The sequence below is a fragment of the Bacillus rossius genome, chromosome 5 (assembly GCF_032445375.1).
Source record: "Bacillus rossius redtenbacheri isolate Brsri chromosome 5, Brsri_v3, whole genome shotgun sequence".
In the NCBI taxonomy this organism is placed as follows: domain Eukaryota; kingdom Metazoa; phylum Arthropoda; class Insecta; order Phasmatodea; family Bacillidae; genus Bacillus; species Bacillus rossius.
Window position 1 is genome coordinate 45,717,354 of NC_086333.1, and position 14,160 is coordinate 45,731,513.

At 37.4% G+C, this 14,160-nt stretch overlaps 2 protein-coding genes across 3 annotated transcripts in view; one reads left to right on the forward strand and one right to left on the reverse strand.

The window, feature by feature from the left end:
- Positions 1 to 14,160, reverse strand: part of LOC134531766 (SET and MYND domain-containing protein 4-like) — a 334,526-nt gene that overhangs the window by 115,244 nt on the left and 205,122 nt on the right. The gene's annotated exons all lie outside the window — the stretch shown is intronic.
- The window catches only part of LOC134531765 (chaoptin-like), a 31,268-nt gene continuing 20,585 nt past the window's right edge, over positions 3,478 to 14,160 (forward strand). The window contains exon 1 of one of the 2 annotated variants that reach the window (XM_063367655.1): positions 3,478 to 3,605. The gene's annotated coding sequence lies outside the window, so the exon portion shown is untranslated. The remainder of the gene's footprint in view (positions 3,606 to 14,160) is intronic. The other variant, XM_063367656.1, reaches the window with a different exon arrangement.

Below are 14,160 nucleotides of genomic sequence, written 5' to 3' on the forward strand. Positions count from 1 at the left end.
TGTGGGATTATTAATCACAATAGAGTAGGCCTATTTCTGAAAGGAAACAATCTGCCGCCGCCAGAGAATTTTTTTTTTGTCATATCTGTACAGTCTCACGCATGAGTTCCTACTCTTCGGTGACTTTAGTGAGGAGTTTTCCCAGTAAGAACTTCGTAGTAAGAATTAAAAAAATAAAAATTAAGCCTAAGTATATAACAATACGAATTCATGTTTTAATTTTTTGTTGACACTGTTTATTTTAGCTATCATAATAACGTAGTTAATGTTTGCTTCCAAACTGTAGATTTCGAATATTACATCTCATCTTAATAAAGCATACCGTATGCCATAAGTATTTTACTTTGTCAAGGCCTAAATTACGCTGCTTCAACGGGAGCGCCTTATGCACGGAATGTCAATATTCCATTCCCTGAAAGTGTAGTGGAGTCAACAGAGCAGCGGTGAGCAACATGACCAACGTCCGCCCAGGGGCGGATCCAGCATTTGATGTCAGGGGGGCGAATGTAGGTTTCAAAAGTATTTAAAATGGGAGAGTCCGGGGGTCCACCCCACGGAAAAATTATAGATTTTCGTATGCAAAATGGTGTTTTTATAGCAATTTTGTGCTTAAAATGTCAAATACACTTTTGGTATAATCAGTAAAATATTTCACAGAAAATTAGTTTTGGTAAATGATAAAGTTATCAGAAAATAATAAATAAAATACAATAATTAAAGAATGGGCATAACGTTTGTAGTAATAACTAAAATTAAAATGTCTTGTACATATAATCATTGTGCATAACTAGAAGTTGCAAAAAAAACTGTTTTTATCCATAATAAAATGAATTCCATCCTGTAGGTTCTCTTGCTTGCAAAGCGATCAATGACTTTTTCTTTATCAATCTCGCAGCCATTATGGATATGCAATAATGCAAGTCCGGTTAGTCTGTCTTCCTTTGTGGTAGATCTGAACCATGTCTTAAGTCTTCTCAATGTCTAAAATGTTCTCTCTGCCGAAGCGACACTTACGGGTAAGGTGACTAAGATTTCCAGGAGAATGTAGATGCCTGGATACAGCTCCTCGTCACACGAAGCGAGAACATCAAGAGCTGTGGAGGGTATTGTATTGTTAATTTCTTTCTCATGGGTCCACTTCACCTCCCATGATCGAACCTCGGCATTAAGTTGTCTTTCCACATATTCTAGCCCATTCACTCCAATGAGAGAGCCATACTTTGTAGAAATGTTTTTGACATTTACTTGACTAGAAGAGGAAGTTGGTAACAAAGCTGACAGGCTGTGAAGCTGTTGCGTTTCTACCGAAAACCGATGTTTTAAATCTTCGACAATGCCCTCCAGAATGGGAATGAATACAGCTGTTCAGAAATATTCAACAGGGTTCGTTGATGGGTAATTTTGTCTGTGTGTTTGCATTTTCACAAGTTAAATATACACCAAGCTCCTGAGCAAGACCATCAGCTTCGTTGAAAAGTTGAGAAAATAGCTCTTCGCACTGTGTACGTTTTGTATTTAGAACAGAAAGAGTATCTGCCAGAATATCTTGGGCAACCTTAAGGTCTATGGAAGTCTTCTGATATAGTCTACTCAAAGGAAGAGTGTCTCCCAGCATATCAGATAAGCAGATGACTGTGACAATAAATTCACTCTCACAAAGTGCAGTCAAAAAAGTCTTTGCTTTTGCAGCACTTTCAGCATCTTTCCAAGATTCGACACACTCTGAAGCCTGAGCTACTTTCAGAAAAGATGTTCGGAACTGCAAAACGCCATCGTGTCTTTCGATCCAACAAGTTTCACACAGTCCAGAGAGTTGGTGACATAAAACTTTCTTGAGTAAAGCTGAGCGTTTTGATGATGCAGTGAAGAACGAGATTATCGTTTTCATTGTTGCAATAGTATTTCGAACTGCTTGGACGCTGGAAGATTTTGATATCACCAAATTAAGTGCATGGTTGTGACATGGACAGTGAACAGCATTCACAGCTTCACGTCTGACATCAGCCACAGCACCACGAATTTCTGACACCATGACACTGCACCCATCTGTGGATATGCCAACCAATGGCTTAGGTCAAGACAGTGATGCTTTAGAGCAGAAAGTACTACTTGCCCAATATCTTTGCCACTTACAGTTGGTTCATATAATTCATCTTGATCCTTGTCCTCACTGTTCACAAATTGTCGAACATTTAAAAATGGTAACAAATCTTCGTGCACTGAATCTTTGTGTACATACCTCAAAACAAGTGTTAACTGGGACTCATGTGAAGCATCAGTAGTTTCGTCGAACAAGATGCAATAAAATTTGGAATCCTGCACACATTTGATAATTTGTGAAATAATCTCTTCCCCACAACTACCAATCAACTCATTCTGCATGGTTTTTCTGATAAAAGTTGCTCTAGATGATGCTGTTTGTAGATGGTCTTTTAGTTCGTTGTCACCACACTGGATACGGTATCGAAGAAGGGCGCGGAAGTAACCTTCATTTGCAGTAATACTCTCTGTTAGTAAACCGTCATCACGATGTTCTTTGAATGTAATATTTTGCCTTCCAAGAAAGATAATAGTGCCAATTATAGGTAATAATCTACAACAGTTTTCTGAAATTTTTTTCAGACGGTGACTGTTGATCTGATTTGCCACATTTTTTTCAGGATTTTCCATGCACTGGAGGAATTGCTTTCCTGACTCAACAGCAAAAATGTGGTATTCATTTCTTTTGTGGGACTCCAGAACACCATCCTTTCCTAAGATTTTGGCAAAGTTCTTGAGAGGCTGAGTCACCATGGTTTTTAGTTAAACAGTTTTGTCGAAGCCACCTATATTGTTCGTGATAAACAAAGGACAAAATTTGCAGTAATAACCTTTTTGGACATCAGAAAGTACAAGCCAGGGATTGTTGTCGAGGTTGGTCACACTGCAACTCTCCTCACTCCACCCTCCACTCCAGTAACGGGACAGCCCAGCCTGTCGCCCGCCACCCCCTTCCAACATTCCAAGCCATGCTTTTCCCTTGAGCTCAGGACAGCTGAAAAGTTGAAGAATGAAGGAAACATGCCCATAGTGAAGTTATTCTGTGTCAATGTGGCACACAGCTATCAATATTTCGGTTTCATGTAAGACATTGCACGGGTCCTTATGTATTTGGCTACATCATAGATTTTTCTTCCCTGGGTGAAGGGGGGGCGATCGCCCCTATCGCACCCCCTTGGATCCGCGCCTGCGTCCGCCACGTTTCCCGCTCGCGTTTCCTTTCGTACTGACAGCACCAAGGTTACGGGCAATCAGTTGAATTCCAGCTGGGTACATGTTTTTCATCCGCCCAAGGCCACCGCAGTGTCCAGGACGCGGCGGTCGGGCAGGAAGTCAAATGTTTCCTTTTGTTGTGGAGGCTTCCGAGGGAGAGACGCAACTGACGTCATGTCCCCCCCCCCCTTCCCTCCTTATCTAGTCATGTGATCGTCAGTTGCATTGTTGACGTCCGCCCGACGCGGTGCGAGCAGCTGATGTTATGTGAAGTGAGTGCGTGTCTCTATGTTCCGGCCAAACCGATAAATTTTCTTTTTCAATCTCGGCCATCACCAGAAGCCGTGTTCCAGGTAATTAAGGGCTTACTCTGCGCGGGTTAGTCCAGCCCACTCCAGGAAAGAGGATGTGTACACTGGCAAGGAACTTTCTGGAAGGCCTGGTGGGGAGTTACACTTCCTTTTCCTTTTTATGATAGCTTTCTTTGGATAAAGGGGCGTTTTCGGGGGGTGGGGGGGGATCCGGTTAAAAGTTAAGTTTCTGAACACGAATTTCCCCTGTCTACTTCACTTTTAATCTCTCTCTCGCTCTCTTTGATAACTTCTAGATTCGATACTGCAGGTTTTTGAGATCTCGTCACCTAAAGCCTCGAGCAAGTAAAAATTTAAAGGATCTATTCATAAAATGTTGTTCAGAAATGACATGGTTTTTTAATTTCTTACATTTTTTATTTGGTAACAATGGACGAAAAGATACCCGCCCTCTGACGTCACGGTGTCACGTGATCCACGTGGAGAGGGGATGAACTGTGGGAATCAAAGCAAGCAGACGCTTCCTAAAACTTGGCTGAAGTTGGCTTTATTTCAGACTTATTTCAGACTCATTTTTCTACCTCTCATTTCCCGCAACCAGCAATGCGGGCAGAGCCTTAGCGTACAATACTATCCATAAAAAAGGGCACAAGACTGAAGGTACAGCACTAGCCATAAAATGCTCAGGCCAAAAGTACAGCACTGGCCATTAAGTGGTCAGTGAGGGAAGTTAGTCATGGCGCCAATTGCTGCCATGGCTGGCCAATCCCCCTCCTAGCACATGATGCATGCTACCTCTCCTGCATGGCTCCTGTATGATTAGAGCGTATAGGCTTCGGCCTGAGACGCACTTAGAGTCTCTCCCTAACCCAGACCCCTCCCAAATACACTTAGTTTTAATTTAGGTTAGGAAAAAAAATTTAATCGTCTTGATCTAGCCTCCAAGGCAGATTAACGTGTCCGACCTTCAAAAGGTCTCGGCACAGTTCGATATTTAAGAGTTCTGGGGCCTGAAGCGTAAACGCCGGTTCCAGGAAATTGTATCTGCTAAGGGCACGGTATAGTCGATGATTAAAATATACGCAAGCCAGATATTGAGATGGAATAACAAACGTATGTAAAAACGAGCCATAGCGACCAAGTTACAAGAGAGGCCATTTAAAATACAATTTTTTTTTTATTGCATCTGACTTCGCAACCAGTCTCGTGTTTACCCAGTACTAGCCGGAGCAAAGGAGAGACGGAGTTTGTCGTAGGGCGGGTTACAGTTTAGAGTGGTACAAGAACAATTACAGTTAAAGTATTCTAATAGTATTTGCCTAAATAGTTCTTTAAAATGATAAATTATACTGTGTGTTTTTCTTTTGTAAATAAAAGATTATAAAAAATTAATTAAACAGTTAACCAGATTTGTTCATTTACATTGTGCGTGTTAGTATAGTGGCTGTTTGAAATTTATACCTAAATGAAAATAAATATCTCCCATTGCTTTATGTGCAGCAGTGGACAAATAGTTTTACAAATTCCTTGTTACATTAATATTTAATTGAGGAAGAGTCTTGCTGTTGGTGATCGCCAGTTGTGATAAATTTTCAATTGAGATAATGTCAGTGATTTCTGAACAGAAGCATCTGGCAAAAGACAGTATACAAAAATTAAAACGCTGTTTGAAGACTTCCATATACTGTATTCTCAATATTAGGGTTTCAATACCAAAATGCCAGTTGACATATGTATATTTTTTAATACAGACGTTTTTAGTGTATACTTACCTCGCCTAGTGCTACAAAGTTTTGTAGTTATATTACATATGTTATATTGCATATGTATAATAGCCTCATTTAAATGACTCAGATTTGCATTTAGATATGTTTGATTATTTTTAAAAAAATGTAATATAACTACAAAACTTTGTAGCACTAGGCGAGGTAAGTATACACTAAAAACGTCTGTATTAAAAAATATACAAATGTTTGGAAATTCCAAAGCAAAACTGGGATTCCAAACAAGTTGTTGATCAACAGCATATTTCTTGATGGATTTTTTTATTCAAAGATATACTTATTTTTTATATTGGTATTGAATACCATATATGATAATTAACTGTATGTTCCCTTCCATAGAGTATTTTAATGTTAAAGATACTTTATCATTAAAAATTAGTACACATTTCGTATTAAATGTGACAAGATACAACGTTTGAGCCATGCACTATTTCTTATGTAGTAAGTAAACTGTTACGAATGCAATTTAGATCACGTACAATCTCAAAGAAAACTGTTTGCGATATTACTTGAAAATCGCGTGTTTTATTTGATTTTACGTAACATTGTATAGTAACAACTCAGTGCTCATGAATTGAGTCAAAAAGAGGTTTGGGATAGAATACACGACCCATGTCGCATGAGAGTGTCATCTAAGCGACATCATTTATTTAGAATATAATATTGACTGAACACTATGTTTGTATAGGTGTTTATTTTAAAAATCCAGTACCTAAATCGTTGTTTTCTATGTAGTGGTTTTTATAATTCTAAATTCATTTATACTAACTGCATACAAAAGAACGGCGCAATCATGTGTTTGCTGGTGGTTCGTAGCCATTAGCCAGTGCTGTACGGCACGTACCACGAATATTCAAATTTCAGTATGAAGTAGAGACTTCACATAACACAAGGTAATATCCGCTCTATAGGTGCATCGCTTCTTTATTCATTAAAAAAAAATTAGTTAATAAACAAGTAAGCAAACTTGTGTGGGCTGGTGGTTCTTAGCCTTTAGCCAGTGCTGTACGGTGCAATCCAAGATTATAAAAATTGCTGTGTGTAGCAGAGACTTCGCACAACACAAGGGAGTATCAGCTCTATAGGTGCACAACTTATGGTTACCTTAAAAAATGGGGTTTGTCTGTAAAGTCGGTTTACGGACGATAATTTTACGTCATAACGTCATACGAAAACATTGATGGAAAATTATATACTTTTATGAATTGAATTGAATTATTATCACTGAATTATCATTATTTTGTATAATACAAAGAAGGAGTTAATTAAATATTACAATTTTTTTCTTTAAATACTAAATAAAAGCAGTTGATTTTTTATGCGATCGTTTATATGAGATATAAATTTTTTAGTCAAAATTGTAACGTAGCCTATTTTTACTGCACTCGCCGACCGATGCTATTTTTTTTTAATAATCAAAGAACAAATATATGAGATTATATCGCTAATCAAATTCTTAAAATGCGAGAATTATTTACCTTTCTTGCAGCAATTTTTGTTGTGATAAACAATGGAAAGCACATTAACTTTTCACTTCACTTTATAAACAGTTGACAAAACAGTTCACGTGTAGGTTGTGTGCTGCCGCTGTCTCTCTTCTACTCGGACGCATCGGCCGACGGAGTGGAAGAGAGATAGATGCGTCACAAGACGATCGTGCGCCTCTATCGCTTGTTCCGCGCTCTCGCTTGCACGCTCGGCTCAGGCGGAACGTGACAAAGAGTCATGCTTTTTCGTGCGTGCAGCCGGCGTTCATCGATTTATAAGACGTTATCACGTCAAAAAATGGTATATGCCACTAGTGCGCAATCATGTGTTAGTTGGTGGTTCGTAGCCTTTAACCAGTGCTGTAGGGCGCGAACCACGATTATTAAAATTTAAGTGTCTAGCCGAGACATCAGTCAACACAAGGGAATGTCAGCTTTATAGGTACACCGCTTCTTTATACCTTAAAAAATTGTTTATATTACTTGTGCGAAATCATGTTTTTGCACATTGTTCGGAGACATTTTACCAGTGCTGTACTGCGTGTACCACGAATATTTAAATTTGTGTGTGTAGAAGAATTTTGACTACAGGGGAGCATATCACCTTTATACGTATGCCGTTTTTTTAAAACATAATTGCAAATTAACGGCGATTGCTGTATGCTCTCCACCATTTTTATGTTAAGTTCTGTACACTTTTTATTACAAAATTTAAATATCTAGTGTTTTCTTTTTCTACCATGCACGTGTATGGCTTTTTCTGTACAAGTTTCATTACAAATTTATTGTTAGTGCTGTCAATTTTTTACAAATTTTTAATTTTATTTTGTTGCGTGGAATTTTTTTATGGCCATTGCTATAATATTTGGATAGTGTAATTTTTAATGTACAGTACTGTACTTTTTGTCTTTGTCATTATTTATGGTTAGTGCTGCACTTTTGGCCCGAGCAATTTTATGGCCCGTGCTGTACCTTTTGTCATTATATATAGCTAGTGCTGTACTTTTGGCCTGAGCATTTTTATATCTAGTGCTGTACCTTTGGTCTTGTGCCCTTTTTTATGGATAGTATTGTACGCTTAGGCTCCGCCCACATCGCTGGTTGCGGGAAATGAGGGGTAGAAAAATAAGTCTGAAATAAAGCCTACTTCAGCCAAGTTTCCTAAAGCTACAATTGGCCGCTAGGAAGCATGAAGTATTTCTTCGTTCAAGCGTTCAAATAATGATAAAATTTTATTTCGCACCTTGTTGTAAGAGGTCATTTTTTACGCCTTAAATAAAAATTCACACCTTAAAAAAGTTTTAATAATGCAAATTAAAGTTTGTAGTGACGATCGCACAAGTACAATTCTCAGCGCACGTGCATGTGTGCTCTAAAACTTCGTGGCTGCAGATTATTGATTGCTACGTTAAATTCTTAAAGAAGAATGGATACCATTCCTAGTACTGTACGTTCACATCGCCTAGGAAACTAAATCCCTCAACGCAGAAAACGTAATTACATATCAAATGTAAGTAGGCCTAGAACATGATAAGAAAAATGCTCATGTCCGAGAACTATTTACTAAACAGACAGTTTCATGTTTTTACAGGCTATTAAAATTTAGATTAATGAAAATTAAACATTGTAAGTAAGATTATAACTATGTGTTTATACAAGCATCATAAAGGGCCTCCTAACATCCGCGCAGTCGCGTCTGTGTCTACTATCTAATTAGATATAACAAAACTCGGCAATGAACAAAACCAGTGTAGCAAATACGTTTGCAAAATTGTTAGGTATTCGTTTTTCTAGATCTTATAATTATATAGAGCATAAGCCCTATAAAAACACAGCTAAATCGTAAAAATTGTACACGTAGACACCTGCAGCGCGGCCAAGAAATGGTAATTATGGAGGGTAACGGCTTTTCCGTAAAACTAGAGATAAGTGCGAAAATGATATTTCTGAGTTCAACGCTAGAAAATCAAGTTCATTTACTGAGATTTCTAGCAGTGCAGTTCCAACAATGCTGGTAATAAAAGATTCCAATAGAAAGCAGTATGCTGTTTACATCTTACCGCGGAAAAGAAAACATCACCGCTCGTCAAACTAAAGCACAAAAAAAAAAAACAGCGCTCCTGTTATAGGTCTACGCCCATGGGAAAGTCACAGCTCAAGAAATCTCGAAAATCGTTTGTATCATCTTTGTCATCGATGACAGTACATTTACTATGGCTCACAGCGAAGAATAAAATTGAGTGTGCTGAATGCTTGTAGGTATGCATGAAAACAACGTCGACAGCATACTATTCTTCAAAACATGCTTTCAGTATGATGCAGAATCATAAAAAATCTCTCTTTCGGCCAGCTGTAGGAAGATTTCGAAGTACCAATTTCTTCTAAAAATGTTTTGTAAACTTCTATTAACATCTGGAACATTTTATGAATTTAATGTACAAAACCTTACATATGTTTTCTAATATTCCAAAATGATCGTTTATACATATGCTTATGTTCCATACAGTAAAAATACTTTTAATGTTTTTAACTGAATGCCTCCAGCATTAAAATTTTAGAACCTAATTCATATTATGCCTACTAATGTAGTTACGCATTTTTTTTTTTTTGACTTTCAAAACTGTTTGTAACCCTTGCATAAAGACGTGGTAGTATGAAGATAATATTTATATTGGTTAAAATAATTTCCAACACATGTGATATTAATAAAGTTTTGAATTGTGTATACATTTAAAATCCTGTTTTTTTACGGGAATAGTACTTTTCATATAAATTGTTTCAGCCTGGTTTTATATAATATTTAGGATTTTAACAATAAAATTTAAAAGGATTTGATAGCATATCTATTACAAAGTATTTTTTTTTTTGTTTTAACTCTTTGTTGTTTCCACCCCTTGCAGTAATAATTGCTTACATAAAAAATAATTTGGACAAAATAATTTAGGGAAAACTTAGAAATTTAAAAAAACAATTTTTTTATATTGAACATGGTAAGGTATTTATATTTATTATTTCTATTTCAACGCTAGGTTTTTTAAACCTCTTACAGTAGTAGTGTATATTGGGGGCTCCGTTTACAGGTTCAGGCTCGAGGAACCAGAGCCGATGTCCGATATCTTAGATTATGAATTCATGGCGGCCAACTTGGTGTCGAGATTCCTCAAAATTCCTCAAAATTGAATTAAAAAACCTCAATATTCCTAGAAATCTCCCTATTTCAGGAAAAAAATGTCCATGTTTAGGGAAATGTTCCTTTTTTACCTCAAAATCTGGAGAGTAGGTACAAAATTCCTCGGGGAGGAGCATTTTTCATTAAATAAAAAAAAACACCAGAGGTCATGACATTGACCATAAATATGACCAAAATATTACAAAAATATTAAAAAAAAATTGTTTACTTCAAATGTTTAGTTACTTAATCCATCTCTGTCCTCGGTTCGATTCCCGACGAAAGTAAACAGGTACCTAATTTATTAATAAAAATAATTAATTACTATTTTAATAAAACTTTGAATATAAAAGCTAACGTTACACACGTTTATTAGATTCTAGAATCTTCCACAATTGTTTAATTATATCAAGTCCGCCATCTTGAAAATCCGTAATTATTAAGCTAGGAAATGTGGAAAATTTTAAAATTTATAAAAAATTAATTAAAAAAATTAATAAAAAACGCACTTAAAACATCGAGTTTCTGGTTCGAACAAAATAAAAAAATATGGGTCCTTCCTCCACGGAGGCTACTAACAGACTGACCTTCCACCACTTTCGACAAGGCAGATATTACGGCAGCCAGTATGTATTCACTGCGGCCATCTAGTATCCGCCATCTTGTTTTCATTTGCTAAAGGTTATGACCGTCATATTGATCTAATTTTTACCCGCTAGTGTGCAGTATTACCAGATAGTCAACTTCTGCCTTTTTTTCGGTCATCTTAGCCACAATCTTGAAAATTGTGTAGTTATTTTGCTAGAAATTTTGGGGAAAATTCCCAAAGTCATCAAAAATTCAGCTATTAATTTACTGATTGATTCGCTCGATTCCTATCCTTTATTCAATCCCTGAACTATGCAAAAAATGTAATTTAATTAAATATCTCATCAATTTAACATAAAAATTGCAACTTCAAGAAATTAAAACAACATATTTTAATCAATAAAATTTATTACATACATTTTTCTCTACTACAAGTACACAGATACGAACAAATTATTATTTTTTACTTTTCAGTAAGCAGAGTATTTGTTCTCAGTTGCAATCGACCCACATGGCTAAGTGTCCATCCGCTAACTTTTCCCTTGCATTCTTCCTCTTCGCGACAGATTTCGAAAATATTTTATTACCTGCGTCCACATGTTAATATCTTTCTAACTGATGCCAAGAAGGATTTGAACGATGGTATACATCTGTGGATACAAACAGCGATGAGGAATAATTGTAAGATAGTTTAGAAGAAATTCTGTTCAGTTGATTTATGTGAATTACTTTATGGAGATAAACTCTTAATATAGGTGAAGAAAACTTAGTACTGGTTACATAAGGTTTGAAGAAAGAAGAAAAACTTGTTCCCTATTATGATCTGACATAAATAAAATGAAGTTAAAACCCCTTAAATTTAGGTGAAGAAAATAATTATCATAATTATTGGTGATGATATATATTTAGAAGGTTCTGAAGAAAGAAGAAAATTTTTGTTTAATATTATTAACTTTTACTTTAACATTTATTTCTTTGGGTAGAATAAATTAATTTTACTTGAAAATATATAATATGAATATAACAACAATATATCTATATGGGGACAAGGCAATATAACCTCTTACTAACCCCGAAAAACCAAATAATTGAAAATAATTTAAATGAAGATTACATGATTTGAAGATAAAATTATTATTATTGTTAATTGATTAATCTCCTATTAGCTATACCCTAAAAAGGGATTACACATAGGAATGAAGCAATTGAAATATGCCTTTATTATTTATTGGAGAAATCTGATGCCAAGAAGGACATTATTAAACAACTTTAAGAAGTATTGGAACATGATCGGTCAGTGAAGTATAATTTGTGTCTGAAATGTACTCAGGTAAACCTGAATCATTTCAAGACAATACATCCAAGACAATAAATACTGCTCATTACCTATCATATGACATAGAAGAGTTTGAAAACGATTTTGTTGAAAAACTCTGTCGCGAAGCTAGCGATTGACACTAATTCATGTGGATCAATTGCAATTGAGAACAGTGAGAATCTGCTTCCTGAAAATATAACATTCATTTTTCTCACATTTGTGTACTTGTAGTAGAGTAGACTTTACATTGATATTTAATTAAATTACTTTTTTTTATATTTTTGCAATGGGATTTTACAACCCCTTTGTTTTTCAACCCCTTTGTACTATTAAATTTTGTTTCAGACAAATTTTTTAGACAAAAATTAAAATATTTACAAATAATTTGAACGGATTCAGTGGTGTGCCTACTACTGTAGTTACGAAAAATGTTTCCCCTCCAACCGTTGTTATTTCCAACTCTTGCAGATATGGTAGGTCGTATCAAAAAATGAATTCAGACAAACGTTTTTGGCATTACTCTTACAAGTTATTGTACGTTTAGTGGATACGATATTTGTCATATTATGGGAGGTATAGCGATTTTCCTGTTTTTTTCTAAAAAATCTTCCTTCTTTTTACGTCTTTAGTCGGATTATGTCCATTAACGAACCTGAGACCGAGAATTTCCATTAATATATTTTATGTACCAATTTGGTAGTGATTTCTGCACAATCACGACCGTTATCGTGTCCATAAAAATGTGATATGCATATATTGTTCCGAGTGTACTGGGAGGCAAGGACATGAAGCAGTGGCGGATACAGAAAAATCTCAAGGGGGAGGCGCAGGTCTACCTCTTCAACACACTCCCTTGTTACGTCACCTTGGTTGCTTGGATGCAGCCAGAGATATTTTTCCAAGCTCTATCCGTTTCATTTACGTCTCGCCCGAATATTTGCTGTTGTTGGTGCATAATTGTGTGCTATATGTAGTTAAAATGGCCAATTGTGTAGTATACAAATGTCAAAATCACTACCGAGAAACTAAAGATTCTAATCACATGCAAAGCTTAATAAAACTTTATTCAGACTGTTTCCAAGACATGAAGTCGTTAAAGGTAAGTGTATGAAAGTGTATTGTATAACATCGGCGGCCGTGTGCGCGCCCTCCCCTTGCCAAGAACCATGCTTGGTGCTGGGCTGCCCTGGTCAAGGGAGGAGCACGCGCCCCCTGCGCCCCCCCTATGAATACGCCACTGACATGAAGCGTGCCAGGTGCTTGAGCCGCCCCGGCCTACTGATGTCATGCATATCCTTGCAGATTAGCGCGGTCCGAAATCGCCACCCGCTTCCCCTCTCCATCCTTCCTCGGTGTTATCATCGACCCTGATGCATCCACACGGAGAATTCTGCAAGCTCCCAGAGGCCGCCTCGTGGAGTGACGTAAATAGCATGCCACTGTTCTGGGTGCTTCGGGCGTCGGGTTGACCCTGATGACGCGACACATCAAAGCGGGGCGAGGCCATTGGAGATGGATGGCCGAGTGCTATAAAAGTGGTGACCCCAGCCTCCGAGCAGTGAAGAGGGCGAGTGAACCCCCCCCCCTTACCCTCTTTCGATTTCTTTGTGCACGAACGCGGACGACGAGCGACGGTGTGCCGGAAATTAGGCATTTCGACACCTTTTTAAATTTTTATTATAATTTTAAATTAATTTTTGGATATTTATTTTTTCAATTTATTTGGTTTATTTGGGTGATTTACTTTTTGTTAGGCCGGTGTACGCCACGTGTTTAAACTTTGTGCCAGTGGACCGAAACCCCTTTCTCAGGGGGCCAATCTGATATTTTGCTGTCTAATGTGGACGTGGGCAGCCCGGTTGATTTTCTCTCGCCTGCGGTCACGTCCCGAGTTGGTTATATTATTTCTCTTCATGACCAAAATTACATAGAGCAGCTTCTGGGCTGCAAGCTGCTACTTCTGAGAGGCCTGCTGAGAATAGCAAGTCTCGTCACGAATGGGTATCCAGTGGACCTGCGTTCCCACCTTAGTGGCAGTTTCTGCCCACCCTCCCCTCTCTCTTCACCATACCTTAGTTCTGAGAAATCAAGTCGGGAGCAGTGACCTGACGTGAACTTAGCCAAGACGATGGCCTAATTCAAGGACCTTCTCCCTGGTCCGACAGAGACGTCCACGACATCTAGCGTAAAAAAAAGTAACCGCGGGCCTAGTCGCCAGCGTGCAGAGCTCACCCTCGTGACACCTGGTGGC